Here is a 19,780-nt window from a genome sequence, read left to right on the forward strand (position 1 = left end):
TCTGATCCAGCAGGAAGTATGAAGTGCTGGTTTAAGGAATATTTAAAAGATTATGTAAGCTACCTTTTTCATAATATTTTAATTTTCATAGTAAAGTACCTGGGACATGCTGAAAAGCTCCTTAGTTCCTGCATGGCAGAGACATGAAGCTGCCTAAGGAATTCTCCAGTCAGCTGGCCGTGTAAAAACCTCAGAGAAGAATCTAATGCAGGGTAAGTTGGCTTATTGCAGCTTTTGTTGGTTTTGTTGTTTTGTTTTTGTGGGTTTCCTTTTTTTTCTCCCTCCTGGTGACTGGGTGCATGAGAGATTGAGAAAGAGGAATGAACTTAAATCCTAACTAGATGTTAATGTTTCCAAGGAGCAGATGGACACAGCTTTGCCTCCTCTTTCCTCTGTACCAAATGGAGTTTAGGATCTGAGCAATATTTGGGCACTTATTACTTGTAAATAGTAGAGGGTTTATAGGTATACCAATGAGGCAAAGGAGATGAAATGTATTACTTTTAGAAGGGGAATTAATGTAATAGCATTCATTCCTTTTATAGATAATATTGCTATTTAGAATGTCCTAAAATACATGGTGTCTTTGCTGATTAGATTTCCTGTGTGAGCAAAACGTTCATAAAGCTACATAACTGCATTTTTCATCCTATCTCATTTCTGGCAGCAGCAACACAGGTTTCTGGAGTGCTGCAAGCCTTGCTTTGCCTCCATTCCTAGCTGACTTAATAGTAAGGATAAGGGAATGGAGGGAGAGCAGGGGAACAGAGAAAAAGAGCAATGCTGTTGCAATAAATTCTTCACTGAGTTTGTGTAACTCATATGCATTTCTAACCTTCTTTCATTCCTCAAAAGATTTAGGCTCCCTGTGACATGATGCTTCCCACCTGAGGTCATTAATTGTAATCCTGATGTCATGAAGTGGTTGATGTAATTTCCCTTTTTTCCCTGGTGAGTTGAGCTGAGAAACCAAGACCACCTCTCCCAGTGGGCTTGAATCTGCTAGACATCTCTTTCCCTCCCATTTATGCTGCACAGTCTCTTTTCCCATAATGTGGGGCAGATTTCCCATAATGTGACTGTTAATGCATTGGCAAGTAATGAGTGTTAAGTTGTGTGATAGACATTTGGCCAGAGATTGTCAGATGGGCATCCTCTGCATCATCTTCTGCAAACATTTCAAGAGAAACAATTGTGGTGCGGGCCATTTTGGGCATGTCCTCTAAGGGAAAATTTACAGAGGGTAATTTTGCTGCCTCTGAACTGGCTTATCTGACTTTTGTGTCCCTTTGTGGTAGAGCAAGCCCTTGCCTTTTAATCAATTTAAAGAGTGAGTCAGGGCAAGAGGAGTCTATTTCCATATTAACCACTATGATTCAAAGTAAAAAGGGATGTAAGATCAGTTGTTTTGCTTAAGTAACACTGTCCAATCTGATTAATAAGTACCCTTCTGTTGACCTCAAAATATGCTGTAAGACTTCTTTAAGATACGGACCAAAAAATGTACCAAGACACTTCTGCTGTTTTTATATTTGTTTATTGCACTTCTGCTCCATTTTCGTGCCAACAGGTTTTCAAAGGAGAAAACTATAGGCCAAATTAAAGGAAATAAAAATGATTTTTAGAGAAAATGCTGGGAGCTCAGCAATGGAGTGTATATGAAACCAAAGTTTTGTTATGTACTTTTTTCTAATACAGACATTCCCCTCTCAACATATGGGTTGCTGCCCTGCTGTGTATAGATAAGCAATGTCCTCAGGGCTGAACCCCTGAAGGGATATAGTATACTTACACACGAGAGTTTAAAACATCCTATGCAGAGGTTTAAAAGGTCAAGCCCAAAAGCTGTTAGCACCAAGGAACATTCAATCTGGAGACTGAGAAAGGGAAAAGAAGATAAAGGAGGAAAGAAAACATTTCTTAAAAATACTCTAAACCCATCATGGGTTTTCATCACTGTATTATATTGCATTTTTGAGTTGCTTGACATGGGGTGATGTGAATCTGCTGCACAGCTCTGCAAGTAGCAAGGAGTGACAACTCAGCACACTCTAGCCATTCATTCTGAGTCAAAGGTAGAGATACAAGCTGTGCTGAAAGCCCTTTGACCCAAGAATGAGGAAAAGCTGCGCTTTTGTCCTGTTCTGCTTTTTCAGGAATCAGCAACAGCCGTCTTTCAGACCATGTATGATGGAAGGGTCAATCTCCTCCTTTTCAGTCTAAGCTTTTCTCTGTAGTGCCGTTTGTCTCATTTATTGGCAGTGAGCAGCAGCTTTGTTCAGTGCACATGGGACACTTGCTGCAGACTATTTACAAACATAAGGGGGAAAAGGGTGTTGGCGGTGTTTTTGAATTCCCATAAGTTCTCCTTTTTTGTTGTTTCTAATGAGTAGCTGAAAAACAAAATGGGTGCTTTATTTCCTGATGAGAACAAATATTTGTCTGAAATAAGTTAAATTGTTTATTAAGATGAGTCCATTTGAACATTTCTTTTTCAGGCACCATGTGAAAGCTCTTATTTCTTCCATGATGGATATTTGTCATCAGGTCATGTGAATGTTCTGGCGAGCCAAAGGATGGATTGTTCTGTTTTGCTTGCTTGGATTGTGTAATAGGAATATCCATAACATGACAGGGCATGAAAGAGCCTGAAATGAATTAAGGATGTACTTTAATGAATGGGCTTTTCATTTAGTGGATTCTTGATAAACAACTGTGATAAATTCTCCTTCAATAAATCCGAAAGGATGGTTGACACATACATTTTGTATGGGTGGGTAATAGCAAACTAGAACAGATCATCATTCCAGATAGACCATTTTTTCAAATAAGTGTTCTAGCTATTATATTTCAACTGGAAGAATTGCTCCAGTGTAAAGCCAATACAATATGTACTATGTTTAGTCTGATTATCTCAGCTCAAAACCTGGACAGATGAGAACATTCTCAAGATGGATGCTCCAGGAATCATCCAACTGATGTGGATCTCTCAGCCTGCACAGTAAAGTGGGCAGGTTTCTATCTGCTGGTTTATTTGCTAAGTTGTGTTGATGATAACAGAGCCAGTGAATATTCCATGCTAAAGGTGGGAGAACTGAGCAGGCATATACAAGTAAAACACGTTATAATGCCTAGTGCTCCATTGAAATCTGTGCATGTATTCAGGTGCTGAGTCCCTCTAGGCAAAAGTTACACCTGACTGTTTTCCAAGTTTTAAATAATAAATAAAGATAACACCTACAATCCATCCTTAAGAGAAAATTGAAGAGATCTGTATCTAAATGTGAGTATGATGGAAAATGTTGTGACTGTGCATCTGTTGGAAGTATTTGACAACACTGAATTTTGAAAAGGCAACTGTGCCAGAAAATGTGGGTCATTAGAAAGCAAGATCTGTAAGGAAGCATGGCCAGTAAGTGGGATCATTTTTCTTTTCTGATCTTTTCAGGAAGTAGAGCACTTAAGGGTAAATGTACTATTTGTTCCTTAAGGGCTTACTAACCCATTTGAAACAGAACCTGATGTGCATCTAGCCAACTAATTTCTTATGATGATGTAGGCTTACATTACTTTTTGCTTTCAGATGCATCTCAAAGAGTACCATGAGTGTCCATGTGCCAGTTTGCATGGGAAGAGTTTAAGACAGCTGATGCTTGCTGTGTGCTCCTGTTCACGTTAGGGAATACTGGAGTTGAGCCCTATAATCCCAACCCCAAATAAACTTTTGAGATTCCTGATTGCCGGCAGGTTCCTAAAAAAGTCAGTAGAGCCAATGCTAGTCTGGAGAAATGTTTTTGTTGTATATATGGCAAGAACACTCTTAGTGATATCAGTGCCCCTTGCCTGTGGCCACTTTTTATTGTTGAAAGTATTAGTGTGATTTTTTTAGTCCTTGGTGATCCTTTTCTATTTTGTATTAACCTGCTGTTAGGCATCTAGTTCCAGCTACAGACACTGACTCATAACTGGTGAAACACCTCCTACTGCTTGGTGAGGCAATGGACTGTGAACAAACTTACCATCATCAATCAAAGTGATTTCACAAACTTGTTCCTGACTTTTGTTGACCCTGTGATTTCAGAGCTGAGAATGCAAAGCAGAAGCTCTGTAGCTTGGGGCTGAAAGTTTGGATCGGGTAAGAGATACTGTTCCTTTGCACTCAAGAGTATAATTAGAAGTAGATTACTGGTGTGGCAACTTAAGAGAGGTAGAATGTAAAATCTTTGTGTGTGTAAGCATAAGCTACTTCTTTGAGGATCTTTTAGCCTCATTAAATAGGTGGGTGAAGGTTTCCAGGAAAAGCGCATGAGAAGATGCGAACACAGCAGAAGACAAGTTCTCTGGTCTTTTTTAGAAGATGCTCAGATTTTTCACACAAGGATTTGCACAGCTCTTCCTGGGCATAATAGCAGATACATCTAATGTGGCTGTAGGTTTATAATGCTTTGAAAGACACCAGCCAGTACATTACACACATTAGTCTGTCAGTGCATGAGTGACCCAATTAGTGTGCAATAGACAGGTGCATATCCTGGAAACTTTCCCATCTCCCTATGTTAAGTCTAACCCTTTCCATATTTAATAACAAGCCATTATGATAGATAAGGGGTGGAAGACACAGAATTCAGTCAAATAAGTGTTTCAGGCATCATTTAACTACGATAAGGAGGGGGTTAACACAGAAATTAAATTACAGAGTAGACATGATGATAAAGCAAGTTATCAAATTTAGCAAGACTGTCCATTCTAGTCTGACCATGATGTAGACTGGCATTGAACTTAGGGGTATTGACTTGACCTGGTTTGCATCTAACAGTGCTGATTTTCAGAGCAAATGAGTTCTGGTGCCTACCAGCTCAATGGCTTCCAGTTTCTGAGCAGATAAGCATTGGCTGGCCTTCTGTTGCAGACTGGCTTGTGCAAACATGACCCTAATAATTCCCACAGATCACACAAGTGGGGTGAAATGGGCTACTGGAAGTATCAGTTACTTGAACCTGGCACTGTTCCCAGGAGCAGGACACGATGAGTACATGCATTAGTTACACACATGCCTACTTCCACTCAGCTTATGAGGCAGGAAGGCTCATGTAGCAATGCCGTATGGCACAGGGCATTGAAAAGCAAGTGCACATATCTGACTCCCTCTGGCTTTACATTTTAGATGCTTAGATATTACCAGTGAGTCTTTCTTCTTAAGCAGTGGCCTATACTGATGCTAAGTCATGTAAAGTCAATCTGCTCTGTAACCTCCTGTGTGGTACTTCCAGCTCTCCTCCTACCACGTGTCTGGGACTGCTACAGCAAGTGGTAGGTGAGGAGGATGAAAAGATGGCTCCTTTCCAATAGCCACTGTGTTCTGGCCTAAGATGCCCTGTATGGTTGGAACTACAACGATCTCAAAATATAGGATTTCTAGAAATAGAGCCAATTGAGCTTTAGGTTTTCTAAGACCTTGATCTGTTTTACAGCTGCTGTAATCAGGGTAACCTGATATAACCAAGGTAACATTAGCTGTAATTGGAAAGCAAACAATCAAGTTGAAAATGGCCTCTTGTAATGTTGCGATAATCGATGGTGGTTTACTAGAAGCCACTATGGGAAATCTGCTTCTGCTAAACCAGGTTAAGTGATCCTAACCAAACCCAAAACTTTATGAAGTACTATAATTCTTCTTAGTTTAGGCATATTTTTTCTGTAAGTGGAATTGAAAGCATATCTTCATAGCATTTCAGCTAAATATTTGGCTGATTTAAATTTACATTTCCAACATATTCAGAAAAAAAATAGCCCTTTGTTTAAACCAATATTCTAACTTTGCTAAGGTTTCCAGTGTATCTTAAACAATGGAGGTAAAAATGTTCTGCATAGTAGGAGTTTTTAGACAAATACCTATGTATGGTGCTGTGAAATTATTATTTTGTTTTTCTAAAGAAAGTAGAAATTTATCTCAGCTATGTATCATTCACACAGGTTTCTTGCATGGGTTGTAAACTGGAAATAAATCTGCAGGAATAAACGACATGCTCTGTTTCTCTGTTCAGTCTTGTGAAGAACCTGCTTGCTGCTTGTGGTCTCAGGCCCCTGCTCTTGCTGTGCCAGTATCAGTCAGAAAGGCAGGCAGACAGGTGAGCAGAACTGTTCTTTGAAAGGCACAGAGCTGCATCAGTAACAATGAAAATGACCCACCTCACCCAGAGACTACCAGAACCAATCACTTGGGCAGTCAGAAGACTCAGAAGGCTGGAAAGATTCTTTCTGATTGTTTCTATGGGCCTGAGAACTGTGTTGCTTTGCTTACCTCTCCTCTAACCCTAGTGAGCTTCTGTCGCTTGTGCTCTTCAGTGCTTTTTAGGAGCCCAAGGTGGTCGGTTACTACAGTGTCCCTAAACAGCAGGTTGAAGATGCAATTAAGAAAACTGGTTTGGAAGAATCTATTTGTACTCAGATGGCTGCCCATAAAGGTGCAAGTCAGTATGTTGTCCATGAGCTCTCAATTAGTAGCACAATGGCTGCATAGTATAATATGGTTTGCAAAGTATAATAATGGTTTGCATAGTATAAACCTGAGTGTAAATTCTGTGCCTGTTAGCTTATTCATATTCAGGTTCTGCCTGATATGCACTGGAGCAAACCTAGTTAGATCTTCTTGGAGAGTGGCTTTCCCATTTTGGGTTATCTATTGAGGTCTTGAAACACCTTTTGGTTCCATACAGAAATAAACCCAAGCTCTTTCAAACATTAAACTCATTAAACTGAGTTGTGTCAAGATGTCACTTCTCATCAACATCTGAGCCTTTTGGGAAGTGTTACATGTGCCTGTTCTCATGTACTTTGTCTTCCTCTCTTCTTTACTTTTTTCCCTACCCCACCCTCTTCCCTCCTTCCTGTCAAAACAATGACAGCTTATGTTTTGCAAAATGGGCAAGCTTTGACTTTATAAAAATTTAATATAACAAAAAATTTTGGTTATCTCTAAATGCGTGTTTTCCTGTGCTGTTGAGCTTGATGGTAAAAAGTACCTCCACCTCTCCTCTCCCCTCCCCCCCATCTCCTGCCATTATGCTAGTAATATAAGACAATTCATACAGCACAATATATTCGTGTTAATTAAAACACCTCTTTATTTTTTAGGCCTACAAGGAGTGTCCTTTCCTTGCTTTCTGTCCTCCCTCTGTACCAAAACAAAACAAAGGCCAATGGGACTGGATCGTGCAAATTTCAGTGCCTCCCTCCTTAGCCATGCACCCCCATCCCTCCCGCAGGGAGGTGAACACCATCCACACATCATTTGAGACAGGAACAATATAACAAAATCTCTTCTAAAATTTTCTAAATATTTCCCAACTTCCATTGCAGGCTGTTGTCTTCAGGCTGTAAATTCGTGCCAAGTACTCCCCAACAGCATTCTTCTCTGCCTTCCCAAATCACTCAAAGAGCAAACAAACTTTTCCTTGAGTCATTGATTTCTGCAAGAAAGCATTTGTGTTTATTACATATGAATGAAGAATGGCTAGACTGCACATTTTACAGCTTGCATCTCTCCAGTGAAAGCTATAAGTATGATCTTTGTCAGCAGAAAGCTGCTTTCTCTCTTGTGTATTTTGATCTGTGAACAGGACTTCTCCCTTCCCAGATAGGGTACTGCTGTGCTGGGTAGGGAAAACTGCCTGGCAGTTTTCTATCTATCTCCTCTGAACTCATAAGACTCTGGGACATGTTGTGCTATCTATAACTGGTTTTACTGCCTGAATGAAAAGCTTCTGATGTAATAAACAGTGTACACAATGCAGTTTCATGTGATGATATGATCGTTTGTATTGCAGTGAGCTATACTGATGGCTCAGTCTAGACAGGAATGTGTTAAATTAGTACTGGAACAATCTAGCAGCCTCCAGGGAACAATTTTTACAGGCCCTAGAATTAATTAAGAGAGGAATATTTTTTTCTACAGTGATAAATTTAAGTTATCTAGCACCTAATAATTAAGTTGGACCATAGAAATTTTCAGTACTCATCCTCAGAAGTACTTAAAGTGATCGCGGTATGTGCTAGTACTTGTCTGTGAGGTCCTTGTGCCAGCAGCAGAAGTTTGCCCTTCTCTTTGTGAGTGCATTTATGCATGGCCATGACTACATTATGAGCAGGCATAATCCTTGATCACCTCCATTAATTTCTTCACTGATCTAGCAATGTAGCATATTTATATTTCACTATGTTTTTTCCTCCAGGCCAAGTCACCATCATTTTCTACTTTTGTAAAGTGTTCTTGGAACAAGTATTTTACCATTTGGTGATTGTTTCAGCTCTCCCACTCTTCACTGAACTGTTCTAATACAGAAAGCATGGTTCGGTAATTAAAACAAAGAAAGGAGGTTAGTAGACTGTGGTTCTGTTTCTGAACAGGGCATCAGTATCTGTCACATAAAATTGGCAAACAATTTTTGTTTTGTTAAGCCACACGGTAAAACAATACTCTGCACTGTAATGAGACTCAGTCTGCAGGTGCTCAGCACCAGGCAAATAGAGTGATTTTCCTGAAAGGATGTCTGATCTTTCATTCCTAGCTCTATCACCTGATTTAAAACACATACTACCTCTTACCACCTTACTTGTATTTTTTACTAGTTCATAGATCAGTCAGCATAAAGAGCTCAGTGTACTTTCTAGTTTTTCAAAATTATCTTTTCCAAAATTAAACAGCTGAACTCTGCTTAATGTTTGTTTTATTGATCCAGATAAGAGCAAAAGAATAGTATTCCTGCCTGCTTTAAAGTGAGCTTGGGCAAAAGGTTGACAGACCCTGCATTTTGGTCTCCATTGTCAAGATCTAGTTTGAGCTGAGGATGCTACTTCACCAGTGATGTGAGTAAGTATTCATGGCACATGTTTCAGAGGCCAGCTGCTCCAATAAAGCCTACTTCTAATGTCTATTCTCAATAATATTTTGCTGCAAATGTGTATGAAGAGTGATGATAAGTGCTGTTACTTCACTTCAGGGGCTCTGAGGACCACCAAGCAGGCAAGTAAGACATGGCAAGATAAGCAGAACATATTTCTGCTAAGTTTTGGATCCACTTCAGATGTAACTCAGGCTCTGAAGATCTGGAGCCCAAGTCTATTGAAGATGCATTTGTAGACCTGAGTCTGTTCATTTAGGCAGTCGCTGCAGATCAGAGGCAGGTCCAGGTCTCACCACAGGTCTCCCAGAAGGCAGGGCAATCATTTCCAGATACAATTTGCCTTCCCAGAGGCAGGGCAAGCTGCCATCGCTTAAGTGTTTGAAATCAGGGTGTGAATGGTGAATGCCTGAAGGAGAGATTTGGGCCAAGCAAAGCCTGCAATGTGGGCAAAAATTTCAGTCATGAAGAGCAGAGTTTATTTTCATGCTTGAATCTGCTCCCATCTCCACTTACCAGTGTGTGATGACCTTTCAACAGCATGCACTTCAGGTTTCTCCCCCAGTACGATTTAATACGAGGCTGTGGATACTATGGGCCATGAAGGCAAATCCTTTTGATATACTCTACTGCTAAACCTGTTCAATAGCTCTCTAGAGGAGTGTGAAGACTGTTTTTGCAGCTGAATATAGTGCAAAGGTTGAACTATGGGCCTTTCATCTTAGAGATGGCTCCCTACCATATGTTTTTGTTGTGAAGAACAAGGTCAAGTCTTACAAAGTTTAGTGTTACATAGCTAAAAGTTTGCAGAGGGCTTTAGAAAAAGAAATATTATAAAAACAAAGCTCTTATTTATCTATAATGAGCGAAAGTAAATATATCACACTTTAACAGCTGATTTTGAAAGTCCCTTTCAGTGTTCCCATAGTTTCAAAGCCCAGGAGTACAAAGACTTTTTGAAGAAACTAAACAACTGCAACCATGATGGACAACTGCATGCAGGCGATGAATTGGCTGTTCAGAAGAATAGTTCCTGTGTTGCATGAGAACTTGCTTCTCTACTTTCTGCCTCCTTCAAGCAAAATGCCTGTGCAGATCTGAGGCAGTCCTGTTGGGAAGCAATCAATATGCTGCCACATACCGTCTGTAACTCTGGAATTTGCTTCCCTCCCACACCATGGTGTTTTCACAATGCGCTTTCTTGTGCTGTAGCAGTGGCAGCCTCCTCAGGACATGTTTTTCTTAGTCACATGGATTTGTCAGATCCAGCCTTTTTTCTTTATCAATTGAGCTTTTCAGTGTGTTCTCAGTATTGGATAAGCTCACATAATTAGTCCAGATGACTCTTTAAAAGGAGGCTTTTAATGTCTGTGATTTACTGCCCCTGTTTTCTTTTCTTTGAAGCTTACCTTACTTCCCCACTTGGACTGAGCAGCACCATGGTACCTGAGCAAAAATGACAGTGTGGTCCTTCATCAGCATTGAGCAATATTTCATTTGAATGTTTGTGCTGCAAAACTGCACTGACAAAGGGCTGTGCAGAGGTGGATAGATTGGGAAAACCTGTGGGACAGCATAAGGAATTAGTGTGTGGGTAGCGTAGCTCACTGGTTAGGTGTGGAGATCCAGCAGATCTGGCCCTGTCAGACAAAGCCTGAGCTTCTGTGGACCAGTAAAGCTGTGGTAGGTTCAGTGGCACTACAACAGCTTACTAAATAAGAGTCATTTTTCCTTTTTAACATCCTGCTGTCTGTTGGGCACCCTGACTAGCCACATTCCTTTTTCTGAGTGCACATTCCCTAGTTGTTAAATGCCAATTTATACAGATTAAAAAACCTGCCAGTAAGGCTTTGGTTTGCTTCCTGTGTTGCTGTTGGTAGTTAATGAGCAATGGCAAGCAGCTGTGCCATCCCATTAAGCCCAGAGCACTTAATCTCTCCATCATGTTAATAGTTAGTTATATCAAAGAGAACCACTGAATGGAGAGTATTCTGGCTTGAAAAACTGTTTTTCTTTGAAGCTAAGCATCTGTGCAAGTAGAGAGGCATCTTGTAATGCTGGTTTAATTCTTGAGAAGATCTTGAATTTGGAAAGGACTTTAACATGGTTTGTCTACTTTGTTAGTGTCATGTAGAGAAAGGACCTGTGTCCTGCTGACTGCCAGGCATGTAGTATCACTGTGGACAGCTTCAGTCTCATGTCAGGGAGTCCTGTGAGCAACCACCTTGCTGCTGGTATTGTGACCCATTGCTGGTGAGGCTCCCAGCGTGGGAGATGGAGCACAGCACAACCTGCTCAGTATGCTACTGGGGAAGCTGATTCAAAGTTAGTCTGGAGGCACTCACTGCTGCACTCTGCTCTGTAGTCTGGGCATGTGTTAAATATAGGAATAGCAGCTGGAACACTAGAGGCAGAAGAGGGAACCTGAGGCAACAAGAAGACAATACTGGTCAGATAGACTGTTTTTTCTTACCAGTTTCAGTCAGTTTTCTCCACTTCTCCACTAAAATTCTGTTTGGAGAGCAACACCCCCCCCCCCCCTTTTTTTTTTATTCTCCTGCTGAGCATCTGATTACAAATAAAAATGTAATCATGTATGTGGCCCTCTTGAATTACATTTTCTACATAGCTGTACTGAATGGGGATCTTCCAAACATAGCAAGGTCTTTTCAGAAATCTCTTTTTTCACTAATGTTTCCCATCAGACTGCTGCAGGCATTCAAAGACTAAATGTTCAAATAATGGCGAGAAATGCCACTGCCAAACAGAATGCCCGATTCCTGGAGGCCATGGGTTAAAAAGAGATTTTTATTTTTTTTTGGCAATTAACTGAAGCCTAAGTAGGATTTAGTCAGTGTACTGTTTCCCCATTTGTTCTCTCCTTGTTAATATTTAACAGGCTTTTATTGATTACAGTGACAGGTTTATACTGTAAATGGAACCTGAAGTTATTTTTTATCCCATAATCAGTGGCTATATGTATTTCATATACATATATATTCATCTCATACATATTTCACAAATCAGTGCTTGGAAAATGATATCCTGGCACAGCTGTCTGCAAAGACAAAATGTCATTAGTCATTTTTTAAATAATAAACCCCAGTATCTGAGTAAATTCTCAAATGAGATATGTGGAAAGTCTCCATTACTGCTGCATTATCAGCACATCTGAATCTAAGGATGAATTCAGCTTCAAAAGTGTTATAAGTAACCCTTGAGTCTGCAGTCAGGTCAGCTGTCTCTTCCCTGCTAAAGTGGGAGTACTTCAAATCTTATCTGTGGTAAGTCTCCTTCAGATTCAGCTGGCAGCTGCAAATCTCTTTCAGCTTGAGTTTTTCAGATTCCCGTCTGCAGAGAGCACTGCAAGGTCCCATGTGTCATTCTGCTTCCCTGTGCCAGTACCATGTGGGGCCATTCCCATCTGGGATTTGGAGCGCCTGTGCATTGTGAAGCTCATTTCCCAGCTGTGCATGCACCTCTCACATTTTTGCCTGTTAGCCAAGATTTTTAGTCAAATGGGAAGGATTTATGAAGCTGATATAAATGTGTCAATGTGTAAAACTTCCACACAGTGCACTTCTTATCAGCTAACCTCTTCCTATAAATGCTTATTTGCAGTTTTCAACATATTTCGCTCCTCCTTTCTGTTTCTTCTGCTGTTGCCAGAGCTTATACCTATCTGAATTTTGGGAACAAAATCCATTGCCATACTTCATGACGCTTTTAATCCTGCAACTGTATGAAAGCACATCACATCCATGCCCCAAAGGGTGGCAGACACTGCCACGCTGGTCCTTAGTTCCTGACTGAATTTGCAACCCAGTTCCAAAGAATATTGAAAACCACATCTGAGTCATTCCTTCTTCAACAGGCACACTGTTTCCTGTTAGGTTGGAGTGCTATAGGTGCCTTTTCTTCAGCACAAGTTCATACCACTACTTTTCTTGAATTTGCCAGAATTTTGTACACCACTTCTGGTAACTTTATCAAACAATAGTGAAATCTCACTGAAATGTGAGGTCGGATTGGTCTGGCAAAATTTGTTTTCCCTTTGCACTCCCATCTTGGTTTAGTCATAAACTCCTCCTTCAGCTTTGCCATAACAGCCTGAAACTGATGTCATCTAGAGTTATACAGGTTACCTCACTTTTTGTTTTAGTACTAATACAATACTGACACACTTCTGAAAGGTTCACCTGTAACTGAAAATTCACCAACAGCTAACAGCTTACACATTGCTTTTGGTGCTTCGTGGTATGAATTATCTTCATCTACTAAGCAAAAAATATTCCTCTCCATTTTAAATTGTTTAATATTCTTCCTGCTCAGTTGCAAATTGACTGGAAGTATTTAATCATTATCAGTCATCTTGTTCTTGATTTTCCTCAATGCTGGGGAATTAACTCTTTGGAAACTAAAGTATAAACACTATTGATTGGGACTTTCTCTGATTTCCTATGGTTTGGCCATGACTTCTGCTTCTGAAGCAGTGGAAAGCAGTACAGGGGAAATGAACCATTCTCCCATGTGGTGCACCTGGGAAATCATTAGTCTCTGGACTCAGAACTCATTATACCCATATCGCTATAAGGTCAGTAACAGGCTGTGTTCAGGTTGTGTTAGAAAGTTGTCATCTAAAGTTTTATTAAAATATACTTACTCATACTTCACTAATGGCTGTGTGTTCAATAACATAGTCTTTGAATTCTCAGATTAATTTCATTTTAAACAGGCACATAAGGCGTAACTTCCACTTTTGGCCTGTCTCAGCAGAATTTAACAGGACCCTGCTTAGAACATGTACATCAGTGTTTTTGAGCATTACTAACTTATGGTTTGAGACTCACCTGAAATGGTTCTGGGGGAGATTTGGTTTAGAACACTACTACTACTTATCAGGAACAACCAGCAACACTAAAAATAAGGAATATGCTACCACAGCAGGTGATGTTTCCCAGCTGACATTCTTCAACTCTTCACTTTGCTCTTCATCTCTCAATGCCTTTTCCCCAGACTCTCCCTCAGCCTCCCTTATACACAACTCCTCTGTTTTTTCTACTCCTGCAGTCTCACTAGCAGGTCAGTGCTGGGCACTGTAGGGTGGGCTGACAGTGCTTGCTTCTGCTGGGAACACTTGCTGGCCAGGTCTGTGTGAGCCCCCGGACTCCTGGGAAATACCACACTGCAGTTTCCAGCAGCCCAGGGCCACAGGTGGGGCGCAGTGGGCAACACAAATATTTAACACAGGGCATCAAATGACATCTGCAAGCGGGAAATGTAAAACTTGGTGTTCATTCCTAGCTATAAATAATAAGAAATTCCTTCAAATACTGTTATATCCTCTCTTCCATTGTTCTTTATTTCCGCTGCAAATAACTTGTAACAATAAAAACGAAGGGATGCCAAATTTGTGTGGCTCTTCAAAGTAAATTCTTTCCTTGAAATGAAGTTCAGTTGAAAAGTCTGACCCTCCTTCCCAGTATTTGTGCAGGCCAGATGGGCTGGTGCGGTCCTTCAGTGTGAAGCTGTCCTTAGGGTAAATTGTTCCTCTTGCTTCATGAGCCTGAAAGAAAGGAATGAGAAACTTTATGTCTCCCTCTTGTCTTGCAGACATTTTCTCTCCTATCTTCTCTGTGTGAAGTCCCTTAAGGCCTTATGCATAATGATCTATTCACTTGTGCTGGCTAATATCTTAGTCTCCAGAGCCATTCAGTCGTTGCTGACTTTCCTTACAGTTCTGTGCTCAGGCTCCTTGGAGTTTTTTTCCTTTCTAACTAACAAGTATTCATTATTTCTCCCTTAAGCTCCACAGTATCCCATGGTGGATTTTTGGATCTTTTAATTTCCCAGGAGGGATAGGAAGGGTCTACAAGCAAAATGCTTTGCTTGCTCTTATCCGGGAATTTACAGAGGGGAATAGGATAAAAGCAGTAGTTGAATACTCAGCGCTTTACCATTGTCAGCAGCAACGCACTTGTGGCAGAAAATAGCATTATCTTTGTGCAGTAAGGTTTTAAAAGGTTTTCCCAGGCATAAAAAAAACGAAGGAATCAAATTCTTTGGACATTACTCTCTTGTCTGTTCTTATCACATACTTATTTCCCCAACATTGTTCAGACTATCTGAATGCTGGTCATCCTAAAGCCCACCAGCAGGAGCTGCAGGGCTGTTGTGATTTGTACAGTTGTCATCAATATGTAGAGTTTAAAATTTCTGTGAGTACTTTTGTATCTGAACTTCTCATATGCTTGAGGTCGTGTCCCTTGACTGCCACAATGAGAAAAACCTGATGTCTTTGGATAAGCGGTAAAGAACTTCAGGTCAGGCCCTTCATTAACCTGCAGTGGACTTTCCAGAAGTGTGGTACAGAGGAGAGATTTCCACGTCCCCTGTCAGATTGGAACCAAACTCAAAGTACATATTTAAACTTCAAGCAGGCACTGAGCTCCTCTTGAAAGGAGCTGAACAGAAACCAGCATCAGCAGCAATGGTGTGGGCAGCTACCTGGCAGGGGGTTCATGCTGCTTGGTCACAGCACCAGCAGCAGTGTGCGAGCTGGGATGGGGATGTGGAGGATATGGCTGCCCTTCAGCTGTGCAAAAACCAGGCAGCTAGTTTTGTCTGCTGTGCTGTTCAGATGCTGCGTGGTAGGAAGCTGGATTCGCACTGGTATCTCGGCTCCTCTGGCCTTTTTAAAATTGATCATTGTGAACATCATCCATACTAATTATTTCTGAGAAGTTGCAGTGAGCAGCCTTTTAAGACTATTGGGCTGTGTTCACAATTAAGAAGGACTGCCCAAAGGATAGAGATGTTTTTTTCTTTTTCCACAATACTGATTGAACTCTGATAAAAACCATTTTTCCTTATTTCTCTCAATGTACCCTTATACTATGAGATGAAAAAATTATTCAGTGGGAAGTAAATGAGAAAATTTCATACTGATAACTATGTGTGAGCTTTAGTTTTCCCTGTTGTTTTGCTTCACTGTGCTTCCTGCTCTGAAACGAATGTGTGCAGCTGCAAATCTCTGCTCTCTCACAGTATAAAATAGCCCTTCTTTTCCAGGTGAAATTGTCTTGCCACATAAAATTGATCTTCATTCTTCTTTTTGGAAATGCTATGAGAAATGCAGAATTGTGCTAAGAAATATAGAGATGGCAGATGAAATAATGTTAAAAGTCTGTCTCTGCTTAAGTCCCTCTACTTACAAAGGGACTCTACAGGTACTCTACTTGTACCTGTAGCCAAAAAGTTGGAGCTTAACCTCAGAGCTCACTGTCAGCTCTTCTACTTACTTTTACACTTTCTCCTATTAAATGTTGTTGATTTCAGGTTGCATCTCATTATGACCATTATGCCAGGAGCTGAGCTAGGTGACTGTAGAAACCAGTTCTATGCTCCTGCTGGTAATTAATAAGAATGTTCTGGTAGCTGGCCAGATTGCTTAAATTGCTGCTAAGAGTTTGCACATACTCCTCACGAGCTGCAGGGTAGCCAGAGCATCCTTGGTAATGGACTGACTGTGTGTGGTATGCTCCTGATGCCTCCATATCTCCACAACTGAGCTTTGCCATTTGTTTCTAGCTGGGGAGGGAAGGAAAAGCCAGACCAACTTTCAAGATCCAAAAGAAGGCAAGTATTGGCATTAGAGAGACTTGAATATTAGTTTAGGACATATTTTTAAGCTCTGTGGCATTTTCATTTTATTTCTGCTTGTGTTAGGTGGTGACGGAAGACTCAGATTCTACCTCTGGACCTAACACACATGCCAAGGAGTCTGGTTACCCTGGTTCTATTTCTAGCCTGATGATAAGTTTCTCTGCTGCTATTGTAAGGTCCTATTATCTTTCTGTGCCGGTGTACAGAGCAAAGTGTGGTATATTCAGCAGTGAAGTGAGAATAATGACTACAGGAATACGTCAAGGCTTCAATCAGTCATATTTGCATATGGCTTTGATTATTTATCAAGGGAAATAAAGACATAAAGCCAGTTACTATTAATAGTCTAAACAAACATTCACCTTATAACCCAATTAATAAGCTAGGATTTTATCTTAGTTATTCTATACTGCAGAGGTGGCAATGCTTTATGGATAGTTCAATCAGGATTCCCCCAGAACAACCTTCTGTGAGTCTGTGAGCATAGTTAATTGCATTAAAAGGCAGAACTGTCAGTCATATCTCTTAGGACTGCCTCATTTCTGTAAATCTGACTTGAAGGATTAAAAACCTTCTTTTCTTACTTAGCTTGACTGGTGAACCTAATGATCATTTTGATTTTTTTGTATTACACTTGATCTTATAAACTCCCAGACAGTTCCAGGAAAGCAAGTGTTGTTAAAACAATGTGCCTCAGTAATAATCATTTATAATAAGAAAGTGTAGAAAACTTGTGGGTCTAAAGCTGAACTGGTTTCCTTTTCAGTACTCTCTTACAGTCAAACATTACACATAAAAAATGAATCCATCCAATTTCAGTTGTTCCTGTGGGACTGGAATTTTAACTAAAGGAGAAACATTTCTGTAACACCTGGCTCAGTCATAACACAGTTCAGTGACCTGCTTATGATCAGGTTAACTACCCTTATGATTCCTAAGCTCTTTCAAGGACAATCATCAATGAGAGCCATCCCTGCACTGTAAATTGGTGGCATTCTCTGTCCTGGGAGGAGGAATCAGGCCCTGACAGCCACTGCCTGCCAGTGGTCTTCCAGAAGCACATTAGCACATATAGAATTGCCTACAAAAATATTCATACATGTGCACGTGCACATATATATATATATACACATACATTTAGCATAGAATTCCATTTGTAAGGCTTCAAGGCTTCTTCTTCACTGAGGCTGTTGGCCGTTGAGATAAACTGAGCCACTCTTAGTTTGGTTGCAGGCACTTGAATCAATGCGATGAGAACAGAGCAAGGATGTGGGTGGCATCACTGTGTGTGAGCATTGCTTTGCCTTCTCCATTCTGCAGCACGCATCTGACATGAGATACTTGTCAGGCAGTGAAGATGTAATGTTCTGGAAGAGCTCTGCAATTGCAAGTCTGATATGAATGTCAATTCCTTTTCACCTGTTTGACATGAAATAAATAAGGCAGGGTGAGAATTCAATTTAAAAAACCACTTTTTTATTTTTATTTTTTTCCTTATTGCTATGGTATGTGGGATTTTCTTCTTGGAAGTGACCAGCAGTATAATTTATTTTCTCATTTCAAAATAGATTTATTTTAAATGATTGGTTTTTTACTGATTGAATCTGAAAAGACAGGAGTATGTCTGTAAGGTACCTACTACTGGATATATTCATTCTCTGTCAGCACTTTTGTGGTGTGAATATAGAGTAAATTTGAAGAAGTGTCTCAAGACTATTGTGAGAGAAGATGTGATCAGAATCAAAAACCTTTATCTAAGTAAATCCTTTATAAAAGATAGTGGACAATTTCTCCCCTTCTGTGAATTGGATACTGGAGGACTGAACCTCATACGTCTTGGTCACTATAAAGAGACAGAGGAGGGTGAAAGCACTTAATTCACTGTGACACCTTTTTTGTTATTTATCTATATCCTTGATCATAAAATCATGATAAAGAAGTAATACACTGAAGTGTGTTTAAGGAAATGAGTTCTGTTAGAGGTAAGCTCCAGAACTGTAGATGTTTCAGACCTTTCCAAAGGATTAGCAAAATGTATTCAGAAAAGGAGGCGATTTTGTAAGTCAAGATTGAATGACATTCAGTCAGTGGTGCACCAGCAAAACCATTTCTCAGCAGAGTATTAGTAGGGCTCACCATAGCCAGGGGAGAATAATCTCCTGGCTGTCTATGTTGTGGAGAGCAGATGAGTCAGAGGGACAGAGGGTCTGGCTCTGAATCATCCTCTGCATGAAGCATTTGTCTCTGGAGGCAGCAGGAGCCTGGAGAAGGAGCTGAGTCCCAGCTCAGCACAGCTAATGCCCGTGGCCAAGGTACATGCAAGCCGTGAGCACCTTAACTGTGTATTAACAACTGCACTGACAGACAATCAGATTCTGGTGGCTAAGAATTTCCATTGATGAATTTGCTGGCATAGGTTTAAAGATATATTTTTAAAAATCCAAGCAACCTGTGCAGATTCACCATACCACAGCGTCACTGAAATGTTAAAATGGGAGCTCCAGAAATACTGTGTTTCTCCTGTGGAAATGCTTCATGCAGCATATACAGCTGTGAAAAGCTGGAGCTTTAAGAGCAGTGATATACCTGCACTAAAGAAATAGTACCACTTGTGTACTGACATAACTGATAGAATAGGAGTTGCCAAGGAAATAGGAGGTCTTTGAATACGATTTGAAATGTTTCTGGTCTTTTGATGAGGGGGTCATTTAGCATTCCTCTTACAAACACAACTCTACAAGTATGTTTGATTTTCAGGAGGATGGTTTTATAGATTCCAAAAAATTACTCGTGAGACCTCCCACAGAGAAACAACAATATCTCTGTTACCTCATTGCCGGGGATTGCACTTGGAATAATAACCACAAAATTAGAATCAGAAGCAGCCCAGAGGCTGGATTTCTCCTCACAGGGTGTGCTCAGGAGGTGGCTTTTAAATGCATGGGTAGAGAAATGCTGCAGTGTTACACTTTACTGCACACCTGCTTTTTTTACAAGCTCACTCAGAGAGCTGTTCCATAGCATAGTTTTAAAGACTTTCTGTTGTCTGCATTATGACAAATTTGCTTCTTACATGAGTATTATGCTATGAAATTAAGAGAGGAAGATACATATGATACACATACCTGTAATGGGCTTTAACAATATAGTAGGAACTAATCCTGTAGTGCAGGATCCCCAGTCTTGTAGCTGACCCTTCTTAATCATACAACCAG

The 19,780-nt window shown here is 40.4% G+C and overlaps 1 long non-coding RNA gene across 2 annotated transcripts; it reads left to right on the plus strand.

Moving 5' to 3' along the window:
- The first annotated feature begins 255 nt into the window (after window positions 1–255).
- On the plus strand, window positions 256–7,792 carry LOC133225616 (uncharacterized). 2 transcript variants are annotated; one of them, XR_009729211.1, is made up of 3 exons: window positions 256–443; window positions 2,499–4,135; window positions 7,360–7,792. It is a non-coding gene; the product is annotated as an uncharacterized LOC133225616 (long non-coding RNA). The 2 variants fall into 2 exon arrangements; XR_009729210.1 differs by lacking the exon at window positions 256–443 and having other exon boundaries at window positions 941–4,135.
- Window positions 7,793–19,780: the final 11,988 nt, after the last annotated feature.

Source organism: Neopsephotus bourkii, unplaced genomic scaffold (assembly GCF_033783945.1).
Source record: "Neopsephotus bourkii isolate Nb327-2 ecotype Australia unplaced genomic scaffold, CSIRO-AGI_Nbou_v1 NB_1765, whole genome shotgun sequence".
Taxonomy (NCBI): Eukaryota; Metazoa; Chordata; class Aves; order Psittaciformes; family Psittacidae; genus Neopsephotus; species Neopsephotus bourkii.